This window comes from Anser brachyrhynchus (assembly GCF_964034855.1).
Source record: "Anser brachyrhynchus genome assembly, chromosome: 3".
Taxonomy (NCBI): Eukaryota; Metazoa; Chordata; class Aves; order Anseriformes; family Anatidae; genus Anser; species Anser brachyrhynchus.
Window position 1 is genome coordinate 113,957,674 of NC_137696.1, and position 26,537 is coordinate 113,984,210.

At 37.4% G+C, this 26,537-nt stretch overlaps 1 protein-coding gene and 1 long non-coding RNA gene across 2 annotated transcripts in view; one reads left to right on the top strand and one right to left on the bottom strand.

Moving 5' to 3' along the window:
* The window catches only part of LOC308192092 (uncharacterized protein), a 191,084-nt gene that overhangs the window by 156,992 nt on the left and 7,555 nt on the right, over positions 1–26,537 (top strand). The window lies entirely within an intron of this gene.
* On the bottom strand, positions 6,383–25,832 carry LOC308193253. Its single transcript, XR_013949495.1, has 4 exons — positions 24,472–25,832; positions 10,790–10,966; positions 9,425–9,489; positions 6,383–8,778 (listed from the first exon to the last, which is right to left on the bottom strand). It is a non-coding gene; the product is annotated as an uncharacterized lncRNA (long non-coding RNA).

Below are 26,537 nucleotides of genomic sequence, written 5' to 3' on the forward strand. Positions count from 1 at the left end.
AGATATTATTCTCTTATGAATACTGAACAATATTAAACTCTATGAGGATTTTAAAACCATGGCAATATTTATTTTCCTACTTACTGTGATAATAAAGCAATCACTAAATAAAGATTCAGATCTGACAAAATTTATTCACATTTGAGGCAATTTACCCTGTGTTGGTGTAAGTGCATATTATAGATCTTGTTGCTTAGAGACATGACAAGACTGGGCTATCTCCAGAATAGCAACTCACTACAAACACGTATTTCAGGGTCCTGAGCCAATCTTCCAAACACTATGACTCTTTTGTTCCCCCTCCTGTCTCTCCTCCCTTCCCCAGCAAACACATCAAGATCTGAGCTGAGAAAACCTTTGCCAACATTCACCTTCATTATTCATTGCCTGACTTGAATAGACTAAAAGACCAAAAATCCCTGGTCCTTCTGCCTTTTCTTCTCCTCTCATCTTCCATGAAGGCTGCTAATATAATGTCTGCAAAGCCGTTTTCCTATAGTAGGGGACTTTTAGTAAACACAGTCATGACCTTTTAAGACTGACTATCCCAGTGCAAGTAACCATTAAGAGGAGGAAGGAAAATGTTTTAAAGGAACTAATTAATATTTTTTAGAAAGATTTCTTACAATGCTTATCAAATTTGATGTTTCTTTGTTGATGTAATATTGTTGTACATGTGATGCCTTTTTGTGTCTAAGCATTTTAGTTTCTATCTTAATATGTTCCAAATGCACATAATTTTAGCAGTTTCATATAGTTTTATACCATATGAGCTTTGCTTTGTTTTTTCCTTCCAGAGTCAGTAAATTAAAATAACCATTCAGTATTACAAAAGTCCTAAAGTGACCTTAAGTTCTCTAATGAAAATTGATTGCTCCTGGTTTTTAAGACTTTTTCTAACAAGATGTTACTAGCTGGACAAGAAGATTCAGTGAAAGGTTGCAAATATAAGGAAGCTTTTCTTAAATGTACATTTAGCCATTGCTGTGTCCTGCTGGAAGCACTGTTCTCCACTCCAACTTGGGAGCTTTAGATGTGCTTTAGAGTAGAGCAAACAGTTGAAAGGAATGTTAAAATGGTCTTAAAATGTTTGATCTGAACTTTTGAACAATCTCCCTATCTTGTGTTCTGGCTTCAAGTCATAAGCATGTTTAAATACCAGCATAATTCATAGCTACTCTGGATAAGGTGATATTTACTTCCTTGTTATAGAAAGTAATCAGAAAAACGCATCAGAATATGAAATGATAATTTGTATGACAAAATTTCTGATGATATATGTATGGTTGAGGGTTGTACTTCCCCAAAGAGGAAAATATATGCTCCAATTACTTGAAAAAGGCTCCAAATATTGACTTTGTCTTGCCTATCTTGGCATGTATGGTCCTGCTTCTTTTTAATTGCTTTATACCTGCAGTTTGATCCCAGCTTAGAAATGCCAGGGCTCCTCTGTACATACAGATAGGGCAGAAGGAACAAAAACTTTGACAGTAAGGAAGAGAACAAAATATAAGAAATAATGCTAATATTGCAATAATAAAAAGGGAGAGCTGTTGGAGATTCCTTGAAATTCATCAGGAACTTTCTCATTATCATTGACTTAAGGTGAAGGCACAGATCTACTTGTGATGAGTGGTTACTCAAAACTCAGACAAATGTCCTACACCTGTCTTTCAAAGATATGCCTAAAAATCTATCACAGCTAAACATTTTCCTATGAGTCAGAAAATTTCACCTCGCATGTACTGATATAAAGACATGTTGTATATTAGTTGTGTGACATGCTCCCCATAAAGACAGGTATTTTGAATAAACGTATTTAATGCCCTTCACTTTCTCAACGAGGTAATTGGGAATGTATGACTTCCTCCATATACCTTTCATAGCAGCCTGTTCCCAGAGGAATGCAGAGAAGGTGCAGGCCATGCCCTCCCAAACTTGAAGGCAAAATTGATCTTGACATTCATGCAGGAATGTAGAGAAGAAAGTTCCTTGTGCTTTACAGACCAACCCACTCATAGAAGAGCCACAACTTTTTAGGTCTGAATAAGCATTTACTGTCTTAAGTTTCAACCACCAATACCAAAGTGAGTGTATTGGGTGTGCCAGGAAGCTCTTTTGATCCTCCTTTCTCCCTACATGAAACAAATTCCTCTTCCCCAGGTTTAAAACATGGTATGTTGTGTCATGCTGTTGTTCTGGAAAGTTTGAGTAAAATTAGTCTCAGGGCTGCAAATAATGTGAATACACACTGCGCAAATGTTTGTGTGCACATGCTCTAGAACTCATTTCCGATGTAAAATACTTTTTCTAACTATACAAATGAATGCAGCTAAATGTCACCTTTCAAAGGACAGTAAAAGGTTGAAAAACATTATAAGGACAGTCAAGTATTATTTCCTGAAATTGAAGACTCATATTGACAAGTTCTTGGTTAATATGAAGCAGACCAGCTGTCCTCGCTTCCAATCCCTCTCTACCTTCTGATAACATCAGGGCAGATAGTTCACTGAAGAATATGTTCAATCTTATCTATTTTATTGAATCTCATGTTTAGCTAACTTTGTATCATATTTCCTGCTCATTTATCATTATTCACGTTGTTTTATAAACCTGTATATGCATCGTTACTGGTTTTATAATCTACGATACTCTATTTATTGTTTTAGTATACCCCTTAGAATAAATCAGGTGGCGTAAAATAGTGCCATCTTGTGGAACTCATCAGTTGTGTAGCTATTTCCATTTTTTCCCAGTGATGTTATTTCCAAGTCAACATTTTTGAGTGTTAATTTTTGTTGTGACATACTGAACACCCCATACATGAAGGTCTTCCAGACTATTCTTGAAATGTTGTTCAAGAAAACAAAAATGAAATTTCCCTGTTGAACCACAAACATTCCTGTGGTTGTCTTTTATTTTTTTTTAGAGAAAAAAAATATCGATCCCACTATATAAATGGAAAAAAACCCTACTCTTTCTAGGAGACATTTCAGGTTTTGAAAATAAGGAAACTATCTAATTATGCCATGAAACTATGTTGCTAAAAGGGTGGCCTGACAGGTTGCCCTGATAAAGTGGGGATCATGGAAAATATTGTTTTCCCAAAATTCTCTTTTGGATGGGTGAAGAGTGTCCTGGATATCAATGTACTGTAGACAAAGCACTGAACATCTGAATTACTAAATTGGCTTCAATAATCTATCTACTATTACATTCATCTACCTAGCTAGCTGTGTTTTTTCCCCACAGAACTGTGAAACTAAGCAATTTTCATGTTTTTACTCTGTGTTGCTCCTGATGAGAATGTTAGCATCTGGGGAGGAGGAATATGACTCACTGTTTATGAGTAAAGTAACACTCAAAGTAAATTGAAGGATCAGGGTGAGTGCCTTCTCTTCTATGATTCTTGACTTCTGTTCTCTGCTTGACCTTCAGTTAGAAAACGTAGTGTGAGATTTTCAAAAGCATTTGGCCTTGACCTAGCTCTTCTCTAATTAAATCATTCCTAAAACTCCCACTCAGTAAGAGGTCATTTAGGCCATCAGTGAGGACTTTAAAATTAGTTCTGTTGCTTATTTATGCTTCAGTTCCTCCCCTCTGTATAATGGATGTAATAATTACCTGCTCTGTAGTAGCTCTGCAAAACTTCATTAGTATTGGATAAAACTAACTACAGAAGTGCAAAGCAACGCGTGCTTCAACCGCAGTTGAACTTGTACATCTGGCCGCATGGCATTTTGCTATACAGATCATAGGAAGCATTGTCCAGCTTATAGAATGCCACTACGATGTTTTCTTGAAAATAAATAACATGGCTTGTATGATATGATTATTAATTAAATGTCAACTACAGTTGTCAGCTATGGTTTACCTATGAAAATACAGTTACCCAACAAAACAGCATTGTAATTATATTAAAGCAACCAAGTACCACCAGTGTGTGGTTTATATGGAACCAATTTGTATGTATTGCAGTGAAAACTAACAATGTACCAGACTGTAATAGCAAGACTGCAGCCAGTAGGAAGAGGGAAGTAATGATTGCCATCTATTCAATGTAATCAACTTGTAAGGTTGCATCTGAAGTTCTAATTTTGTGCTCCCCAGTACAAATAAGAGCAGGAAAAAAAAAAAAAAAAAAGAGGCAATTCCCCTCCTGCCCTCCTGACTATTATTGGGTGTTTACAGAGAAAATGGAGCTAGATTCCTCTTGGAGGTGCAGAGCATCCAATGCAAGGGGCATTGAGGACAAAATGCAGACAGTTAAAATTCTGATTAAACATTAGGACAGAAACAACTACTATAATGAGGATGGTGACATTCTGGATCAGGTTGTCCAGAGAGGCTGCGAAATCTCCATCCTTAGAGAGAGACAAAGCTTTACATGGCAAGGCCCTGGGCAACCATATAATGTCAAAGTTAAATTCAACTTTGAGATTGGCTCTACTGTGAGTGGGGAGTTGGACCACACAACTTACAAAGATCCATTTAATCTTAAATAATTCTCTTATTCTCTGTTTCTATGTTAGTAAATATGTTTTACCATCAAGAAAAAATTACAAGAGCATTATTCTCACGCAATAAAAGCACAGGCTACTTCCATCTTTCCATAAATCAGTATTTTTGTTTTTGCTTCTATCAGAGTGCAGTGGCATTTACAATGTGCCGTCTGGAACAGACGAATAAATAACTCTAATTCTGCTGTGTTCATTTGTTAGTATCAGTGGCATATAAATACAAGTATATATATTATTTATTCTGTCCCCAGCAATGTATTTTTATGTTTATAAAATCCTTGCTATTAACATTCAGAACACTGGAACAGTCACACTGGGACCAACAGAAGAAAAAAAGCAAGCAAGAAAGCAAGCAAGTAAACAAGAAAGAAAAGTTGTTAATTCTAGAAAACAAAGCCTCTAAGGAAATTAAGACCTTTTAGAACTAAAATACTTTGGCATTCATGATAGCTTGTGCTCTTCTCCTTACAGAGACGTACATAACAGACGTAGTATCTAGAGTCTCTGGTTTTCACTGTTCTTGAGAATAAAAGCCCAGGTAGAAGGAATTTATTTACCATAAACACTGTAGACAATATATCCCATTTAATGTATATATTCCATTCTATTGAAGGAAAAATAAATAATAGAAATGTTCCAAATCAGATTCCTGTATGGCACACTTTTTATGGAGTAAATGAGTTGAATTTTGAGGTACATACATGGAACTGCTCTCAAATGTGGTTCCAGACAGGCTCTATTTTACAGCCTCTCTGCACTACTTATGCTTGCCTTTGCACTCAGAAACAAGTCCATGTCATCTCAACTTCTCTCTGAGAGAGAAATATGGACTCCTGACAGAAAAGGCAATTCTGGAAGAGATCTTTCTTATTTTATTCTTTTCCTCCTCAAACTCTAGCTTGGCCAGGGCTATTTTCTGCTCAAAAACATTTGGTACGGATCTTTTCATAGCTGTACTGAGCTCTACACAGGCAATAATCATATTTTAGTGACTCAGCACAGCTATGCTATGTTGCCATTTTTTCCAGTGATTTACGTGAAACGCCCATGTCTGTCATAAAATTAATCTTTACAAAATTAAAATAAAAATTACAAAAGTAATTTAAGTACAAAAATAAAATAAAGAAGCAACTAATAAAAAACAGTGGTTACACTGAACATCACAGTTTGCGTGCATGTAGTTGATAAGACCTCTACAGCAGAAGTCTTAAGGAGTACAAGATGGCATAAGATTATGTTTTCATCATACAAGTCTAATAGTTTTTTACAGAGAAAGTAATGGAGCCAGTGAAATCAGAAGTTCTGGAGAAAGTCTGTTGGGATTTCCTAAGGAGCAAATGCCAGAATATGAGTGCTACATTGTTAGACAGTAATAACTCTAAAATAAATGGGGAAGGGTAAAGAAAAAAAATAATATATATATATATATTTACATCTGTACCTTCTAGCACGAAGTAACAAAAAAAAAGGATGATAATTAGGATTAGATCTTGTCCTTCCACAGTCATATTCCAGACAGTGCATGCCTGATATGAGCAGACACCCAAGGACATAGCTGTGCTGACTGTTATTTTAGCACTTCAACTATGGCATGCAATTTGTTGACATACTAAATATCTCCCACGTGTTGAGAAACAAATGATATGTCGGTGTCCCGTGCTTTATGAGGACTGGGAGGATATCTATATAAAACACGTGCTGTGTTTGCCCGTGGGACAAGACCTGTGCATGCGGGTGTCCAAAACCTGGGCTTCACCCCTGGGCTGGGTGCTGGTGCGAGCAGCCTTGGTCCAGCAGGTGGAGCTCATCCCTAACAAAAAGGCATTAAAAAAAGGAAGAAACGAGGAAAGCTTTTTTTTTTTTTTTTCGTTCACATTTTCCCATGACTAACAGCTATTTTGGCGTCATTTTTATGATTTATCACCCTGCAGCTAATATTACAATGTCGCTCACAAGTGATCATAATGAGTCCTAGGTGGTGTATAGGTGAGGTGGTGCTGATTAGCTGTTGACAGATCTTCTGCAAGATCCTTAATGACATCCTGTGGGATTCAGAGTGCTTTCAGATTCCTATAAACCAGACTGCATCATAATGAGAATAGAAATGACAGCTAATTGCTGTGGAAGAGCACTAGAAACTTAGAGAAATTCTGCACATCCTGTAGAGATCTAATCTTGAAATCCGAGGACAGGCTTTAAAGAACTGATAGTACAGACTATTCACTATACTGCGTTAAATAAGGCTTGGCATAAGAATCATAATTGAAACACTTGAACAAAAATCCTCAGAACATGTCTTTTTTGTTAATAGGAAAAAATAACTAAACTTAGTAAAATATTGTTCATATCTACACGTTACTCACTTCTTAATCAAATTAGATTTTGTAAAGCAGTCAGATAAATCTCAGATATTTATTTTGTCTTTGTACAGGAAAAAAAAAAAAGTGCCTTGAGGTCTGTTGTCAATGGGCTCTGACGATGACTTAGAAACTGCCTGGCAGATTTGGAGGTTGGGCTTGTCACCTCTCCAGGCCTAAAGGACAGTGAAGAGCCACCGGCAGTTTATCAGTGCTGCATAGTTCATGTAGAGGATACAGGCTGGCTTGTTAATGTCTGTAAAAACATCATGTTGGAAACACTTGTTGGCAAACCCTATAAAAACTACTTGTTCTTATCTGGGTACAGAAATCCCAGGACACTTCCTTAGGGTTGGTCTCTGAATCCCATTGAGGCTCCAACTTTACATTTCATTTTGACCTTTTAAAGAAAGACAAAAACAGCCACGTGTAGATGATCTCTCTTCCTTTTTTTCCCTTTTTTTCCCTTTTTTTCCTTTTTTTTTTTTTCTCCCTTTCTTGGTGAACACAGAAAATAACTGTAATAATCCCAGACACAGGGAGAGATCAGAGGCAGATGCCTGAAGTCACTGATAGTAAAACAACAGCTACTCAGTCCTCTCCCTTCAGAAATCAGGTTAATCTCAGGTCTCATGACATTTAAAATGTAAGAAATCTTTATTCTGGTCTGTATCTTAACTCAAAGATCAATGTTTAAGTAGCAGAAACAAAACAGGATAAAAAATATAGAAAAAAAAAAGCAGTTTTTGTTTTGTTGTTTCACTAAATCCGAAGTTAGAGACAGCTATATTTCTCCTCCTACCTTGTGTAGGGCTAGAAGTGAATGCAGAATCCTTATGAAAATCCTTGATTTAATTACCATTGTTAGTACCTAGGATCTTAGCACTGGGTATAGTAGATATATTGCTGTGTTCCAAAGCAATCATACAATGTCATGAGATAAATTGTGTGAACCCCCAAAATCTGTCCACTCTAAGCAGTTTCACTGATGGCATATAAAACCTGGTAGAAAATCCATGACAGTAGAAATTTGGGATTTTGACAAGTTTGTCATTGACAATATGCTTTTATTTACTAGGCAGAAGCTTTGCTCAGTTGTAATATACATATACATATGTACTTTATAAACAACAACAAAAAAGCTAAGAATGTTTTTAGGAATTGCATTGACAATTTATATATTGCACTGAGGTAATTTGCTGTCACTGAAGCCAATTCTAACAAATGTTTCAGTGGTTGGAGTGGATATTCTATTTTATTTTATTTTATTTTATTTTATTTTATTTTATTTTATTTTTTTTGGGCGGGAAAGGGAAGGAGTAAGAATAAAGAATAAATAAACTCATTTATTTAACAAAAAAAGCTACAGGCCTGACCAAGCTCCCTCCACGGCAGACTACACATGCCTATAAACCATAGCACCAGGCCATATATCTGCATTTGATGGCCCAGAGACAACATATTTATCAAGTTTTCTCCCTGCTTCAACCTGCAGCAGGTGAGATACAGCATGGCCCCAGACAGCAGACACAGGTAGCCTGCCTGCCACCATGGTATGGGTGAAAGTCAGGGGTGCTTGCAGATGCAGAACTCACTGGGAAAATGTCAGAGAGAACCCAACTTGGTGTGGGCTTAATGATATTGTCTCCTAGGGTGTAAATTCCCCCCCCAGCTCCTACCTGGGATTTATCTTGGAGAGACGCTGTTGAGGATTTTTGAAGGTGGCAGGGAAAATGAACGGTTCTGCAGCATGGAAAGGATGGTCCATGTCTCAGCTTTCCTCCCAGGATGTACCTTATTCTTCTGTGTGGGTATATAAAGACACTGTGGAGGAGGAGGATTCAATATCCCAATAGTGAGGGTAATCTACCGGAGCTGAGAAGGTTTAAAGTTGCAGAAACCTGCATTAGAGAAATGAAGAGACTGAGTGAGGCAATTTCTATCTACTCAAACCCTGTAGACTACACCTTTAGTTGATGGAATGATATGGGGACCCTTATGTTAGTGACTCATTGTGACTAGAGGTGAAATGAATAGATGAAATGAAATAAATAGGCATATTAATCCTGCCCTTAGTGATCAATGCTGAAGTTCCTTGGACACTTTGCAGCATTCATTCCATCCATGCAAAAAGTAGGAAATTTATTAGATAAGAAATCTTCTATTCCCAGGAACATTCATAGCTTTTGGGAATTATATGAAATACAATTAAAGTAGATTTTCAAAAGATTGCTACGTTAGAACTGTGTTAGCACTTGTTCGTGATGTTGTTATATTTTTACTTGAATTATAATTTCGTCATCATTCATCTTAATTCACTAGGATGAGTCTTAATAGCAATAGACATTGTTCTAAAAGTTGAGCTACAAAGCTAATTCGAATTAATGTAGAGTATGCATCTAATCTTCAGTAGTTATTCCTCAATACCAATCTATTTAGAAATCTTCATCTGAGTATTTTATCACATATTCAGGTTAGTCCAGAAATCAAATCAAACTAAATGGGACACACTTATATTTCAAATTTGGAAGATTCAGAAGAACCTACTGAGTTCATTTTGTATGTAGACAAACTCCCAGGAAGTCAGTAGCAAAGCAGTGTCAAACAGTGTGCTGAAAAGAAGGGGAAGAAAACGTTAACTAGAAATGCAAATGGAATATGACAGGAGGTTGACTCTGAGTATTTATAGGTGACAGGGTGTTAATGCATTATGCAAAAGAAAACACAAAGCTGGTTTCTTTTTCTAGATATTACATTAAAAACAAACAAACAAAAAAACCACCACCACCACCAAAGTCAGTAGAAACATACTCTATTTACAGTGCCATATTCCTTCTCCAGCTAAAATGGAGGAGCCTTAGGAAATGAAGTCCACATCATTTTTACTACCTTGCATAATTCCTCAGGGGCTGGGAGAAGGCCAGTGAGTGTAATTCCAGAAATGTTAAAGTGTGCAACAGCATGATCATCATGTTTTGTGCCCGTCTAGTGCTGACTTTTGCTGGCTTCTTCAAAAATCAGTGGACCTTAACAAAGACCAGATCTTTCGATAATGCCTGAGGTCCATGATTCTTGACCCACAAGTGACAGGTATAACTTCACAACTGCTTGGCAGTGGAAAAGCAGAATGCTAATGTCTGAAATTGTGTGGCCAGTTACTAGTGGATCAGATAAACCATCTCTGTGAATAAATCTTTCCTGTGTCCTTGTAGTTTAAAATCAGGCTTTGCATGTTGTAAATTACTTAGAAATTAAGAGCTCCAGTGTGAGTCTACTAGGTCTGTTATGCTCTTTACATCGTATGAAGCATGCTGCCATCTCAGCTGTTGCTCTTATTCCTGCACTGATTATAAAGGGGGTGGGGAAAGACATCCTGTCTTTTATAGAGTCCTCCTCCCCAGTCACAATCTAGGGCAACCGTTAGCACAGCTCTCAGATCTGGATTGCTCAAGAAAGGATTGCCACAGAGCTTTTGATGTGTATTCTCCATACAGATAATCTGAAATCAATTTGACCCTGAATTATACATTGGGACAACTATTAGATTTTCCCTGCTGTTACTGTACAGCTATTTTTTCCAACTGCATGATATACCATAGAGCTTCTAACTTTCTTTAAGGTGAGCATCCTTTTAATGGGAAATACGGATGTTGCAGTTTTTCAGCCTGTTTACATCCCATGTGATTAACTACACAAAAGGATATCATAGCATTTATAAATGACAAACTCATTTATCCACAGAGAATTCATTCACCTTGCGGATTAGACACTGGAGCCGGCTCTGCCTGGACTATAAGTTATGAGTTCAATCACTGCAACATGCAAATGCATGTATATTGCTTCCAAGGCTAGCAGCGTAACCAGTTAGCACAGCCTAACACAACTGTATGTAACAGCGAGCTGATAACTTACCCATTATCACAGCAGCAAGCTGTGTTCCTGGAAGTTGGAGTCCTAGAGGTTACAGCGAAAAGACACATGGCTCTGTTCCACGTCAGCTCTTATCCAGAAGGATTTATTATTTTTGCCTGAGCACAAGCCCTGCAGGACATATGCTAGCTCCTGCAAATCCTCTTATGCATGTTATTTCTAGAAAGAAAAAATGAAACAAAACAAAACAAAAAAAACAAGAACCAAAGCCTTATGGAGAATTCATGCTATAATACTATACCACTTATGGAATAAGCAGTACTGAAACAAAGAAACTCAGTTTGCATTTTCTAGACTGAAGAAAATGTTGTCTTAAAAATTATTTAAAAACAAAATCCTTCCAATGAAGAAGGTTTCATGTCTCACATATGTACTTTTATACGGTATGGTCCAGTTTAGTATCATCATTGTCAGAACCACTTCATCTTTCAGAAGGGAACATTATTTGTCACCTTCTCATATCTCTTATTAAATTGTATTTTTGTTACAACCCCAGCAACAGTGTGTTGATAAATCACAGTTTTCTAAAAATACTATGTCATGCCAATTCCTTAGAATCTAACTATAATCAAAGTATGTTGGCAAATATATATGAAGTATATATGTAGCTGCTTTCCTCCAAACACTGCAGCTTCTAGAAATCATGTGGTTACAGGAAATATCCAGCTTTCGTATATGATGTAAACTTTGTTTACAAAACTCTTATTATTGCAGAAAATGCCTAAAAATATGTTGAGTTGTACGGATGTTTTGCACCTAAAGGGTGCAAAAAATGGACTGCAAAGAAAACGAGAAGCACTAAACCAACACATACAAATCCTGCAATTTTAAACTATTTTTTTTATCATTAAATTTGTACTAAAGGTTGCATGTTTGAAAGGATGCTCCACACCTGTAGAGTTTTAAGGCCAAGACAGAATAACTTAAGTCCCTCAAAGACTTATTTGTGGAAAAAAAAAACTTGCAGTCAACCTGACACAGCAGAGTGTGATGCTTGGAGCTGTAGGCAGCTAACAGCCTCTACACTCTTTGAGTCTTTGAGGTTTATTAAAGTGATTTTCACAGAATTAATCCTCCAAAATTGCTGTCTCCTTTAGCTGATCTCCTTCTCCAGCTAGCTCTTCTGTTCCCTTGCTTTGATAATTCTCTTCACAGAGCAGTCTCATGAAGCATGCAAGAAACATGCATATAATAAAGCTGTCTTGAGCAGTTGCTTGGTAACTGTATTAAAATGCTTCTAATATTCAAGAGATACATGGATTACAATAATAAAATACAGGAATACAGCAGGGAATCACTAACAGCTGTTAGAGATTTAACACCCACATCCAGATGCTTGAAAAAAACATGTTGTACTAATTAGCAATGGATTATTAGCAGTTTGAGTAATTGCTTTGGATTCAACATAATGATCCTCTCTGACATGAAGAATTTAAAAAAATCTTTCTGATTTTTTAATAAGATTACTCCTTATTATAAGTATGTATCAAGAGATTATAAAATTTAAGGTCATAGATTTAAAAATTATTCTTGAATGACAAGGTTTGGAGATCTTAAATATAACAAGGAAATAACTGGTATTCTTACAGAATTCACACCTCCTATTCAGGATCCACTGCCTTGTGTTTGCTTTTCCATACAAAGATCATAGCAGATATTTGTGCAAGGAAGGTCAGGAGGAAAATGTCTTGAAAAGATGCAGTACATTTATGAGTGTGCATGCTTTTTTAAAAACGTGGGTTGTACTGAAATGTTTTTTTTAGCAATGTAACCTAGGACTCATAGGATTAAATATTCATAGCCAGACTCTTCCTTCCAAAACCAGCAAAAAGAATATTTGGGTTCCTCTCATACTGCCTAAAAGATTGTAGAATGACTGCAATGGCTGTACTGGAGCCTTGCCAGTCCTATTCTGAGGTGGGAGTGGGAGGCGTGGGTCTGACTCCGGAGGCTGGTGATCAGAGCAGTCCCCTGAGAAGCCAAACATCAGTGTTCCAATCCCTGCTCCAAAGAGCATTTATACAAAGAGCACATTCATACAAAGTTGAATAGCTCAAGCAGGAAAGACTAAGAGGATGTTATAGCCAAGTAGCCAAGTTATTATTGCAAATTAAAAAAGAAGAGTGCTAGACTTTAGATGAGAACTCTTCATTCTGTCCTGCATCCTTTTTCTAGAATTAATTACCAGATTACTTTGGGATGACAGCTTGTCCTTTATTAATAAATAAAAATAAATAAATAAACACAATAACACTCATAATATTGTGAATTATAGTGTAACCAATATTCAAGTTTCCTTCACAGAAATATAATGTAAATAAAACCAGAAATGTAGAATGCTTTCTAAATTTCACCTGTCCCGTTACTGGCATTTATTAATACTCCTTTCCCTTTTCACTGTAATTAATTATAAATAGTACAATTATACTGCCATCAGCATCACTCCTTCTATGCTGCTGAATAGGAGGTAACACAGTAGACAACAAGAAAAAGAGACCATGATGATAGGGCTGAGGGATAAAGAAAAGAAAAGAGGATAGAAATGTAATCAATGTATAGGTACCACATACAGTCATCCTTTGAGGAGAGGTGCTATGCAAATACAGAATATTACACAAAAATAAGTCACCTTAGCTATCTGAGCTGTCATAAAGATTAAAATTGAGTTACCCAAGTGAACAAGAAAATCAGGACTTAGTATGCATTTGCAAAGGCACAAAAGTCTAAGATTTTATAGTATAGTCTTCTGAATATTAACTGTTAAATTATTGTACTGCTACCTTTTCCTGCTTCTTTGTAATGGAGTCTAATGATGTTATGTATACTCTGGAAGTTATGAACTGGATGATCAGACTATGCAGAAGAAAATACTATAGTATTTGTTGAAATGGTACTGAATTTTTACCTGGAGCTGCCAGAACTCGAAGCACAAAGATAACACACATGGTGAAAGTAATTTTCTTTTTTTTTTGGATCAGTCGATGAGAAATGTGCCATCATGCAGCTCACTTTACAAAACAGATTTCTTAGATTACAGTACATAGAATTCAATGTCATAGATGTAACTTTTATTTGCTGGTCCAAACTAATTCCCATGTTTTAGACACCATAGCCATAAGGTCCATTATATTACAGTAATAAAAATTAGGTATTCAATACCTTTTAGAATTATTAGCAAATAACAGAATTACTTTTGGTAACTTTAGCAGCCTAGTAAAATCAAGAAATTCATATTACTCTAGCAATTACCATAGTGGTTCTATCTTAATTAAAAAAAAAAAAAAGCAAAGAAAAATAAAACAATCTTTGAATGCATTTATAACATTATTTTTATTCTACGACTACAGAAAATGCAAGGACTATTTATCAATATTATGCTCAATTTTATTTAGGAATAGCTCAGAAGTGGAAATTTATTGTGCTTGTGATTGTCTTTTATTGGGGTCATATTTACAAAGTGTTTTGTTGTGTAAGTCTAGTTTTTCATCAGTATGCCATGTACAGTCATTATATAAGCTAAGGCTTGGCTATCTGCTATCAAGGTAAAGACATTTATATTCATGTATTCAATCTGACACAGAGGAGGTAGATTTAATTAACAGTTCATAAATCATATCATATTGCCAATCTGGTATGTCTATACCAGAAGGCTTTGATCTAATCTAAATTTCTATGTGCATGAAGTTTAGCTTCTTCCTTTCTCTGCTAATCACCAATCACTTTGGTACTGTAATAGATATAATAAAGCACGTATTCTTTGTATAAAGCACTGAATAACTTGATTGCTGCTTGTGCCTTCACATTTCAAAACCTTGATTTTATAATCAAATTGTTAACAGATTTCACAGAAAGGCTTCATTGCAAGTGGCAGCTGGATGTCTCTTGTTTACAATACAAACTGCATACCCATCATCAACAGCATCATAGGTAATCCTTCTAGTTTAAGCAGAATAGTCTTTTTTGGTACACCTCAGACCTCCATGGACAGAGAAAGAAAAACAAAAGCATAAAGCAAAACACTGAAAATGCGGTGCTAAGTATGTAAGTCATGCAGAATGTGACTTTTTCTTCTGCAGTGGGAAACAAAAAATTCATTTGGCGTTAATATGTTAGTCCTAATCACCTCCTCTTCACTAAAAAAGCATGTTCATACTCTCTTCAATACTCAGCCTGGCTCCAGTCTACTTCAGATCCTAAAGAATCTTAAGAAATCTTAAACATTGCTTTAAACAGAACAGAGGAGCCTGTAGCTAATTTATAAGATTAACTTTGGTCTTTGCAGTCCTGATTATGTTCATCAATCATAACAGCATAAATATTCTTATCAGTGTTTTGTTAGAATGTCAAAGCTGAAAGCTGTCAAAACTGTTTATAATTAAAAGCAAAGATAATCATAACATTCTGGAATCTCTGACTCCCCATTATGGCCCTCTGCTGTGGAAACTGCTAGGGAATATGCTATGGTTCTGCAAGAAACATTTAATCTGTGGAGGAAATGGAAATCATAAATCTTTCTTCATATAGACTAAGGAAAACAATTGCTTTGTTTATTTGTTTGTTTGTTTGTTTTAACTTTGTCCTACCATGGCATGTAAATCTGTGATATTTGACATTGAAGCTATAAGCCATTTATCAAAGGCAGAGACAAATTATAGGAAAGGAAGTAGGAAAACATTTTTACTTGAAAGTGCTAATAGATAGATGCTTTCTGTAGCTCGTGTCAAATTTATTGAACAATAAGAGAAATAACACTTCATGTATCCTTGGTTACAAATCTCTTTACTTAAGACATTAGAATTTGAAAGTCAAGTGCAAGGAGTAAAAACATAAAAAATATAGTCCAGGATGAAGTTCTGAACCTCATTCTAGGACAGGGTAAAATGCATCTATGTATTGAATCCCAGTCAGTGACATTGACATTCTTCACAAACCAGGGGTCAATGTATTTTGATTGAGATTTAGGTATGAGAATACAGAAATGGAGCTGCCAAGGCTCTCTGCTTTTTTGGATGACCTATATGTTTTCAGATGTTTTCTCCTTGAGATTTAGGAGTCAGGGAACATCATCACTGTTCCCAATGGGTCTTACTTGTAAAACTGTTGCTCCAATGATAGCATAAAGATTTAAGGGAAAGAAAAAATGGACATTTTGATTTAAGCATCTTCAGGGAGGAATTCTCCACAGTAGTCAGTATGTGTCAAAGGAAATAAATCCAGGGTTTCAAAGAGTAATCTTGTTTCTGTGACCAAGTGCAGGGTCTTACCTACCAATTTGCAAGCTGTCTGAACACGTATCAATCAGTATGGCTAGGATTCAGGGCAACACTAGTACAACTCTGATTTTATATCTTTTTATAGAGCAACTACAGGCTTAGTTCAGTTGTCCAAACAGAGACTTCTAGTGCTATTTTAAATTCCAGAGGGTGTCTAAGACAACCACATAGTGTTTACAGATGAGGCATGAGATACATAGAAATATTGTTTACACTCGTGTACCATCACTTGGGCACAATACTTTGATTATCTGAAAACGCATTAGACAAAAGGTTGTGTTACAACCTTGCTTTGCCACAGTTTCCTAAGTACCCTCTATGGTCAGTAGGGATCTAGTTAAAGAAGTTAGTGGAGCTCAGGACTTTACTGGAAGCCCCTGAAGTTAATGGAGTTGCTTAAGGTTTCCTCAGTAAGAAGATGCAAATATCTGACTAAAGAAAAAAAAAAAAAAAAGATACTGCTGTTCATCTTTGCCAAGGTGGATCAAATATATGTTGTTCCTGCCAAAAGAAAGAGGTATTCAAAAGCCCAAAGTACTTTAATTCTCCACTAATATGCATTTTTTTCTATCACCTACTGTTTTAACTATCACATTTTGAGAAATGATGACATATGAATTCCACCACATTCTTTTGTGGTCAAGATTTGTTAAAAAACTCTTTGAAACAAATTCTGATTTCTGTGGGGCTTAGAAACCAAGGTTCAAGTGTTATCTGCATCCTAAAGATCTCAGTAGCTGTAGAAAAACAAACTAACAAAAAAACACACAACCCCTCACCCACAGGCTCTAATGCCTTGATTGTGAAAAACAAAACAAAACAAAACACAAATTGACTGAATTCAGTGTGAAAGTTCTTAATAGTTTAAAACCATATAATTTCTTTCGGTGAAAATATTTATAATATTAACAGTGCTTACTATGTTGTAGCAATTAGCCTGAGTATGGCCTAGTTAGTAAATCTGCTTGTGTAGGTCTGTGAACTTTAACCAACTTGCTGTAGTAGAATTAGACGAAAATATGATCAAACCCTCTGTCCCAAACAACAAGATAGCTGTGGTGTGGTCAAGGAAACAGGCAACCAAGTTATGCAATCAGCTTGGATATCAACAAGAAGTCCCAAAATATCCTCAAGTATCTAGAACCAGCAGATTGTGAGCACCAACAACAGTGAAGCAAATCAGAAAGCATCCATAAATAAATAAATAAATAAATAAATAAAGTCTGATCATCAGTGAGGTGATGGATGAGCAGTCAGCAAGTCAGTGAAGTGGATCAAAAACTGGCTGAATGGCCGGACTGGTCATTGGGAAAGTCTAGTTGGAATCCAGCAATGAAGAGAGTATCCCAGGGGTTAGCACTGGGTCCAGTCTTTTTTAACATCTTCATTAATGATCTGGAAGAGTGCACCCTTAGTAAATGTGTGGATGACACAAGCTTTGGGGGGACGGATGACTCACTAGGGGGTCGTGCAGCCATCCATGGGGACCTTGACTGGGGAGGGGGAGAGGGGGGCTAACAAGAATCTCATGATGTTCAACAAGAAGTGCAGCATCCTGGACCGAGATGAAGAACCCCAGGCACCAGGACATGCTGAGGGCATCCAGTTGGAAAGCAGGTCTGCAGAAAAGGACCTAGGAGTCTTAGTAGACACCAAGTCAAATATGAGTCAGCAATGCGCCCTTGCTGCTAAGGCTAGCAATGTTCTTGGCTGCATTAGGCAAAGTGTTGCCAGCAGGTCAAAAGAGGTGATCCTTTCACTGTACTCAACATTGATGAGGCTGTACCTGGAGTAGTGTGTCCAGTTCTGGGCCCCCCAGTATAAGAGAGATGGACTTACTGGAATGGGTCCAATGCAGGGCCACCAAGATGATCAAGGGACTGGAGCACCTCTCCTCTGAGGAGAGGCTGAGAGAGTTAGCACTGTTCCTCCTGGGGAAGAGGAGGGTCAGGAGGGGATCTTATCAATGTGTATAAGTACCTGAAGGCAGAATGCAAAGATGGAGCCAGTTATTTTTTTCCTGTGCCAGGACAAGAGGCAATGGGCACAGACTAGACCACAAGGGATTCTGCCTGGAAATCAAGAAGCATTTCTTTACTGTGTTGACTGAGCACTGGAACAGGTTGTCCAGAGAGGTTGTGGAGTCTCCCTCCTTGCATCTTCAAAAGCTGTCTGGCCATGGTTCTGGGCAACCTGCTGTAAGGGTCCCTGCCTGAGCAGGAGAGTTGGACCAGATGACCTCCAGAGGTCCATTCTAACCTTAACCATTCTGTGATTCTGTGACTCTGTGATTCTGTGTTCTTTAGCCAGTCCTATGAGTAAGAATAAGCTAAGAGTACTGAGATAAAAAATGGTGACTGAAAAAAAAACACAACCCAAAAACCACAAACCAAACTCCAGGGAAGTAAATCCAACACACCTTCATCAGTATCTTTCCATCCTCCAAAAAGCCCAGAGAGTGGAGAGAAGCCCAGGAAAACCTCACAGCCCAGCACTAGAACAATGCACAGCAGAGCAGGAACCACTGTAACAGCTGCCCAGCCCCCCTCCAAAACTGTGCCATCTCTCCCATGGACCAAGGAGGTCATGCAGGCAGCCAAGACATTAACCTGTACAGCTGCTCTCCCTCACTGCACCATCTCCCCCACAGCACAGGAAAGTCATGTAATTAATGTATGTGTGATTAAAGTCCTTTAGTATGCAAACCTTCCACATTGCCATTTGGTTTTACATATGACATATGTAGGTTGGACTTATTGGGGTGAAGGGAATTACGGGAGTCAGGGGAAGCAGATCTTACACAACAGCAACCTTGAGTAAGCTAGTGAAGAGAAATGGATGGTGATGAACTACTTTGATCCTGTTTGGAACTGAATACTTTTGAATAGAACTAAGATCTGCGTGAGGCATCTGCAAGTAAAATGTGCTGACAATGAGAGGAAGAAAAGCCAACTTAGGGAGGTTTTTCCACTCTTGTTTTTACTTACATTAGCATGATCTATTCAATACAAATGAACATTTTCCACTCTTTTGCATGGAAATGATTTAATATTTTTGATTAAGATGAAAAGAAACAATGAAAGAAAGTTTCTTAGATTCTACATAATTTAGATAACGTGCATAATTCAGCAGGGACAAAATGTCAAATGAAATAGAAATTATCAGCCTGATGTAAACTGATCTGCCTTTCGTTTATTCAGCTGACCCTTACTTGTTGGCTGCAGAGAGCTGAACATTATCTTTGAGCCCCCAGTATCTTATTGGCATTTGTAACCTCATGCATGGAGCAGTAATTTGTAGTAAATATCCTCACACAGCGCTATATTCACAATAATTTCTTATCCGAACAGTGTAGTGAATATTGATAATAAAATACCAGACTTTAATGCTTGCTAACTGTTGCAGGACACTAACTATTGCATAACTTCCTTCCAAGTGATAAAGGCCAAATCAATAGGTATGAAAGAGAAAAAAATAAGAATTGTAGAATCACAGAATCATTGAATCATAGAATATCCTGAGTTGGATGGGACCCATAAGGATCATCGAGTCCAGCTCCTGAGATATAGCAGAAACATTGCTACCTAGAAAGAACTACGAAAACAAACAAACAAACAAACAAAAACATGGACAAATTACTTAAAACACAACAATATCCTTTTGTTCTCTTGATTCCTTTTTTTTTCTTTTTTTTCTTCCCTGTTTGATGTGACAAATCAAGCCTCCAAGAGCACATATAGCCCTCATACCATTGTCTTTTGGTTTCATGTACACACAGAAGAACAAATGTCTTCTGAGTCCAGTGATGAGTAGCTTCTGTTTTATTCAGGCCCCAGCAAGGCAATGTGGTTAGACAGCAGAAGGTGCATAGAGCTGTTCAGTCTCATAAAAAGTCAAACTACTGTTAGTGAAATATTGTGAGTCTTGTAACAGAAGTACAATTTTTTATCTAGTGAATATTATACTTCTATAAGGAAGTTTCCAAGAGTAGCTGTTCCCTCTCTTCTTGTTTGCTATAACTGCACAAATAAGCATGTCTGAGATCATGCCACAGCCGTTGTCCTTACAGCTGGTCTTCCAGATTCCCATAAAGGAGAAGGGTCGAGTCCAAACTTTCTGTGGCTCATGCTCCTGGAAGGTGCTAAACCGGAAGCCTACCTGAAGCACGTGAGTGAGTATTAGTAGGCTGGAGCCAGAACCATGCCAGAGACCACAACAGTTTAAGTGTGAATGACTATGTGGAGGTGCTCAGGCCCATGCCCGGTTCAATTTGCTAGTGTTGGCACAGATGCAGAGAAGATTTGTGACAGCTAGAGAAGCTAATGTTCTTTCTACTGGAAGCACTGGTTTCAAAGTTTTTATCCTTAAAGAGAAAAAAAGTGAAAAGAATCTAACTTTGCTAGATAAGAAAAAAGGAAAGAAAGTGATCCACATTTATCAGACATTTCACTTGAGAGACGTTTGAAATGTCGGAGTGGAAAAGTCAGGATGAAGCAACAAGGTCAAATATCTTTCAAGCCAGAAAAAAGCTGAAATAATTTGTATTGCTAGTTCTCTGTAGCAGATACTATCAAAATAGAATATTCATGCAAAACCTCCCATTTTTCAGTGAAAAATGATTTAGCTAATTTTTTTAAACCTTTTTAAGAACTCTCAATGAAAATTTTCCTCCATGGTTCCACTATATCTGTTACAGAGGGAAGTACATGTTATTCAGGAGATGGGGAGTGGCATTTAAATGAATTATTGAACACTTCTAACTGAAAGTGTCATCATTGCTTCATTTCAGATTCATTTGTTTTACAGCCTGTTTTACAGAACATCTTTGCTCAGGGACTGGAATGAAGAAAACTAATGTCACATCTTAACCTACTCTTAGGTCTTGCCTTAGATGTCCTAGTAGAGCTCATAGTCTCCAGCTGCCACAGGAGACCATCCTGCCTTGGTACACTTTATGTATTGCAATATTACACATTGTAATTTACATATTACCCAGTTGTAGTGCTTTAATATCAGACTAAATCCTGCTCCAATGACTGGTTGATAACTATATACTCAGGATCTAGAAACAATATTCATTAAACATAAAACTTGAAGATATGAACAATTCAAACTGTTAAACAGAGATTAAGACAGTCAATGTCTATGAAAAAAATGCAAAGACATTTAAGATAATACTTAAAAAAAGTAAAAAATTAACACATTTAAAAATATATAAATGTGCATATGTATGTGTGCATATGTATCTTTTTTTCTGTGCATTTCTATTGTATCACATAATCTTATTTTTCTTTTTCTCAATACTAGCTTTTACATGACGAAGCCTAAATGTAGAATTTACTCTTTTATTTTATAGTATAATTGACCAAGGCATAGTATAAGAAATTAATATGTGCTCATCAGCTAAAATAAATAGAAAGTTGTATGAAGTGGCTAGAACATAGTTATATATGTGGCTAGAACATAGTATGCCAGGTCCTAACTTTTAGCACACATATGTAGTCAAATGGTTGTTAAACATAGGTTGTCAATATAGGTTGTTTCATTCAGAAAGTTTGCTATAAATGATACCTTCAAAAACATAACTATGCCACTGTAAGTTGTGACTACTCTTCAAGCTATCATATTCTTTCAAAAGAAATTTGGCCTAAGGGAAATCACTGCAAAACAACATTACTGAAATCTTTACTTTACTACAAACATCTAACAATGCAGGGTGTAATCCTGGCTTTACAAATAGCAAGCATTTTACCCTTGAGTTTCTCTGAGCCAAAAATGCACCTGAACTTTTGTGTTGGAGAGAGCTGACGCTATGCAATGAACATGTTCTGTAGTACACAAAATTATGATTAGTTTTGAAAGGATCATAGACAAATTCAGTGGAGCTATGTCTAGGGCTGCAGAGATTATCAAGTCCACTCACTGCATGCCAAAGCTAAGCTGATTTGTGCTGCAAATATCTCTGCTGATTGTAGAGATTTCCCCTTCTCAATGCCTTTTTACTTTGCAAATAAAAGCTTGGCATTTCAAGAGTAGCCCCACTTATTCAAGTAGAGCCAAGAAAGAATCTTTATTTAGTGCACAGCCACTATTACTTGCATCACTAAATTGTACCATTTGCTTGGCCTGACCCCATATGTTACACACACATCTGTCATTAATTGCAGATACAATATTGGTGTATTCTACTACTGTCAAGTCAAAATAGAATGAATTGAATTCACTAAGAAATGGAAAACAAAGAAAAGACGAGATATATGATAAAACTTGTTTAAGACACAGCTTTATATATGGCAAAGAGATACTGTATTTAGCTTATAGGAATAATAAGATAATGAGGTAATTAGCCCATTAGTTCATTTGAAATTCATAGTTGTATCCACCTACTCTTGCAGTTCTGCAATGCTGCAATTAAATGGTTTTATAACTCATTTAGATTTCCACAACTGACTGACTGACTCACTACTGTCAATGGCCATAGAGTGACAAAAGTGAGGCAGATTTTTGTCCTAATTAGACTGCAAAGAAAACAAAAGCAAAAAGAAACAAGCAAACAAAAATGTAGAGGTGCCATTTGCATTCACTTCTATACTGAGACAATAATGAAGAATACATTCAGAAACTCCTTATAATTCAAAGAACAGTCTTTCTGATGCTATACACTATAACAGTAGGGGATTTCCAGCACTATGCACTCTTGACAGGAAAATACCTTAGAGTTGTGTATGTTGAAAATATATAATAAATATGCAGGGTCATATTTATTATGCAGGGTCATACAGTTATACTGTATCATATTTAGATCATATTTAGTAAAACGTTCAATTAAAGGTTGTATTAGAAACTACATAGACTCTTGTAAATGAATGACTGAATCAAATGTTTGAATTGTATGAAATTAAATCAAATTTTGTAAATGAAATTTACGAAATCCTCTTCAAAAGGAAAGAACCTCATCAGATTGATGTTTGGGAATTTAAGTGTTAACATTTTTTTTTTTAATTTTATTTTATTAATAGCTGCTACTATTTTGAATGATAGCATCTCCTCCTCCAGATAATCATAATCATTATGCCCGAGATGCACTTGAAAGACAATTTAGAAATGAAATTGTAGGAAAATCATCATCTCTTTCTAGGGAACATTGCTGATGGTGAGTTGCCTCCTCTACCATCTGTGATTTCCATCAGTGTTTTTTATTCAAGTTTATCAGAATTCAGACCTTGATACCTATCTATCTATCTACCTATCTATCTATCTATCTATCTATCTATCTATTTATCTAATCTACCTATATACCTCTATATTTATTTATCTATATATCATCTATATCTCTATATATCTAATCTGCTTGAAGAGATCCTTGGACAACTCTTTAATATCCCTTATGTTTCATAATTGAAGAGTCCTTCAAGTTTAAAAGACATTCAGCACCTGTTCTACTCCTTTGCCTTTCTTTCCTTCTCTACCCCTAACAGTCAGGATATTCATGTTACTGAGATATTGTAAGATGAATTATAGCTGAGAGATATTTAAACTATATCTCTTTTTCTTGTACATGGGAGGATAGTTAAATTAACATCTAGCAGAGAGAATTACATGGGAAAATACCTGCCTTAAACAGACTGCGTAAGATGAAGATGATGCTGGCTGCCAATAGAAAGCATTCTGAAGAACTGGAATAAAGAAAGGTCTCCACCTCTGGTTTGTAAACCCAGACAAATGAAAAGAGAAATTACTTCTATCACCTTTTGGTCACCAGAAGATTCTAGATATTTTTTTCCTGTAGAATATATATATATATTTTCCTGCGGTTAATTTTGCCTATGCTATTCTAAACTTTAACAAATAACAAATTCTAGTCTGAGTAATGATTGTGACCATTTCATTTCACTAACTTTAGGTTTCACTTACCATGCTCGGAGTGAGAAAACATGGTTGAAACCATACTTAAGGTCATACTCTATACCCTAAATCAGCTGCATCTTCATTTCCAGATGAGTTGTAAACTACAGGTCATTAAAATAATATTGCATGACTTAAGTTATTATTTGGCAGAAATAGATTGGCTGCTTGTCCGTTTTAGAGATGAAATATGTATGAGTCAGTGTGGTGTTTTAACACTGATGGCCAGGTCAGCTCCACCACATTGCTCTCTCACTCCCCCTCTTCAACAGAATAGGGAGAGAAAATATAGTGAATAAAAAAGGCTTCTGGATGCAGATAAGGACAGGGAGATCACTCATTAATTACCATTGTGGGCAAAACAGACTCAGCATAAGAGATAAAAAGATTCAGAAAAAAAAAAGTTAGTTGTTGCTTATTGATAACAGACTAGATCAGTGAGAACTAAAAGCAAACTAAAAACACCTCCCTCCCCATCTATTCTACCTCCTCCCCACAAGCAGCATTGGGGAATGGGGGCTGCAGTCAGTCCATGATGCTTTGTCATCTGCTGCCCTTTCGCGGTCACTCTCTGCCCCTGCTCCACATGGGGTCCCTCCCACGGGATGCCGTCCTTCCCGAACTGAGCCTGCGGGGGCTGCCCACAGGCAGCAGCTCCTCAAGAACTGCTCCCACACGGCTCCGTACCACGGGGGCCATCCCCCAGGAGCAAACTGCTCCAGCACGGGTCCCCCACGGGCGGCAGCTCCCCCCAGACCCCCTGCTCCTGCGTGGGCTCCTCTCCACGGGCTGCAGCTCCGGCCCGGGGCCTGCTCCTGCGGGGGCTCTCCATGGGCCGCAGCCTCCTCCAGGCCACATCCACCTGCTCCACCGGGGGCTCCTCCACGGGCTGCAGCGTGGAGATCTGCTCCGTGTGGGACCCGTGGGCTGCAGGGGGACAGCCTGCTCCACCAGGGGCCTCTCCACTGGCTGAAGTGGAACTGCTGCTCCCTGCCTGGAGCGCCTCCTGCCCTCCTTCTGAACTCACCTTGGGGGCTGCAAGGCTGGCTCTCTCACATTTTTTCACTCCTCTCTCCCAGCTGCAGTTGCACAACAGCTTTTTCCCCCCCTTTCTTCCATATGTTCTCCCAGAGGCCCACCCAGCCAGCATTGTTTCCTGGCTTGCCTCTGGCCAGTGGCAGGTCCCTTTTGGAGCTGGCTGGAGCTGGCTCTGATCTGACATGGGGCAGCTGCTGTGCTGTGCTCACAGAGGACACCCCTGCAGCCCCCTGCTACCAAAGACCTTGCCACATAAGCCCAATGGAGGCAGAGGTATAGAGAGTCTCACAAATAGCCTCTTACACAGATGCAAATGGAATTACTATATTATAACTGAATGGGGATAAACATCTAAATAACAATGTTTAATTTCTTACAGTACCCAGGTGCTGTGCAGGGAGATGCATACCTGTAAATTCAAAATTTCTTCTTTTTATAGAAAAGTCTTTACAGATATATATAAAATGCACTGAATACATCCCCAATTTTAGGACCAGATCGACTATTCAATCGATTTACCCATGTGAAATTAATTGCCTGTTCATAACAGCATGCTTCATGTACTTAAAACATACTGCCCTTCAGTAAAAAAGAATTCACTAGCATTTAGAAACTAAACAGCTCCAAGGTAATATGCTGGTAAATCCCAGAATAACAAAATATTTAGTTATTGACAGCAACTCTTGTCCTTGAAATCTCAGCATTTTAGTCTCATTTGCAGGAGGAACCAGAAAAAAAATTGGCAAGTAGTTATTCTTTGTTCAGTTTCCATAGCAACAACAATAATATATTCCCTCCTCCCCCTTTACTTTTCCCTTTACAGTGATGTGAATTTCTGGAGATTGCAGCTTATTTGCTACTGAATATAAAATTGCTCTGCTCCTGCCTAGGGGGAGCTGTGCTGCAACAAATATTCTTCAAGTATTTATGGGTATATGCTTGAGAATTTGGCATTGCATAATAACAATCTTGTGTTGTGACATGGTGACTCTTATTGTATAAAATAAAATGATACTACTAAAGAATCTATCATGATGTAAGTATACTTCTACCAGGCATTAACTGATGTTCTGATTTCCTTTTCTCCCTCTGGTAGGGAAGGAACACTGTTTTCTGATGTTGTGTCCCAGGAAGTTCATGCAGCTTTATAGCCATTGACCATAAGTTTTATAGCTATGAGATCATGCAGCTTTATAGGCATTCCCAAAATACTACCAATGATAAATCTAAAATAAAGGAAGCAGCACAGTCAGTATGAGGTCCAGAGCAGGACCAGTACTGTTCAGCATCAATACTGTTCCACGAGGTGGTCTAAAGTGAGCTACACCCCATGGCCTGACTTTTCTGGAAGAAAAATAAAAGCCAGGAATCAAATTGTGGTAAAACCCACATTTTTTTTTTATTTTATATTTTACATTTTATTTATTTATTTATTTTTGGTCTGATCTTGAGTGGAACAGCTCTGTTTTACCCTCTCCTGGAGCCTACACTCATAAAGCATGCCTGGCATTTGA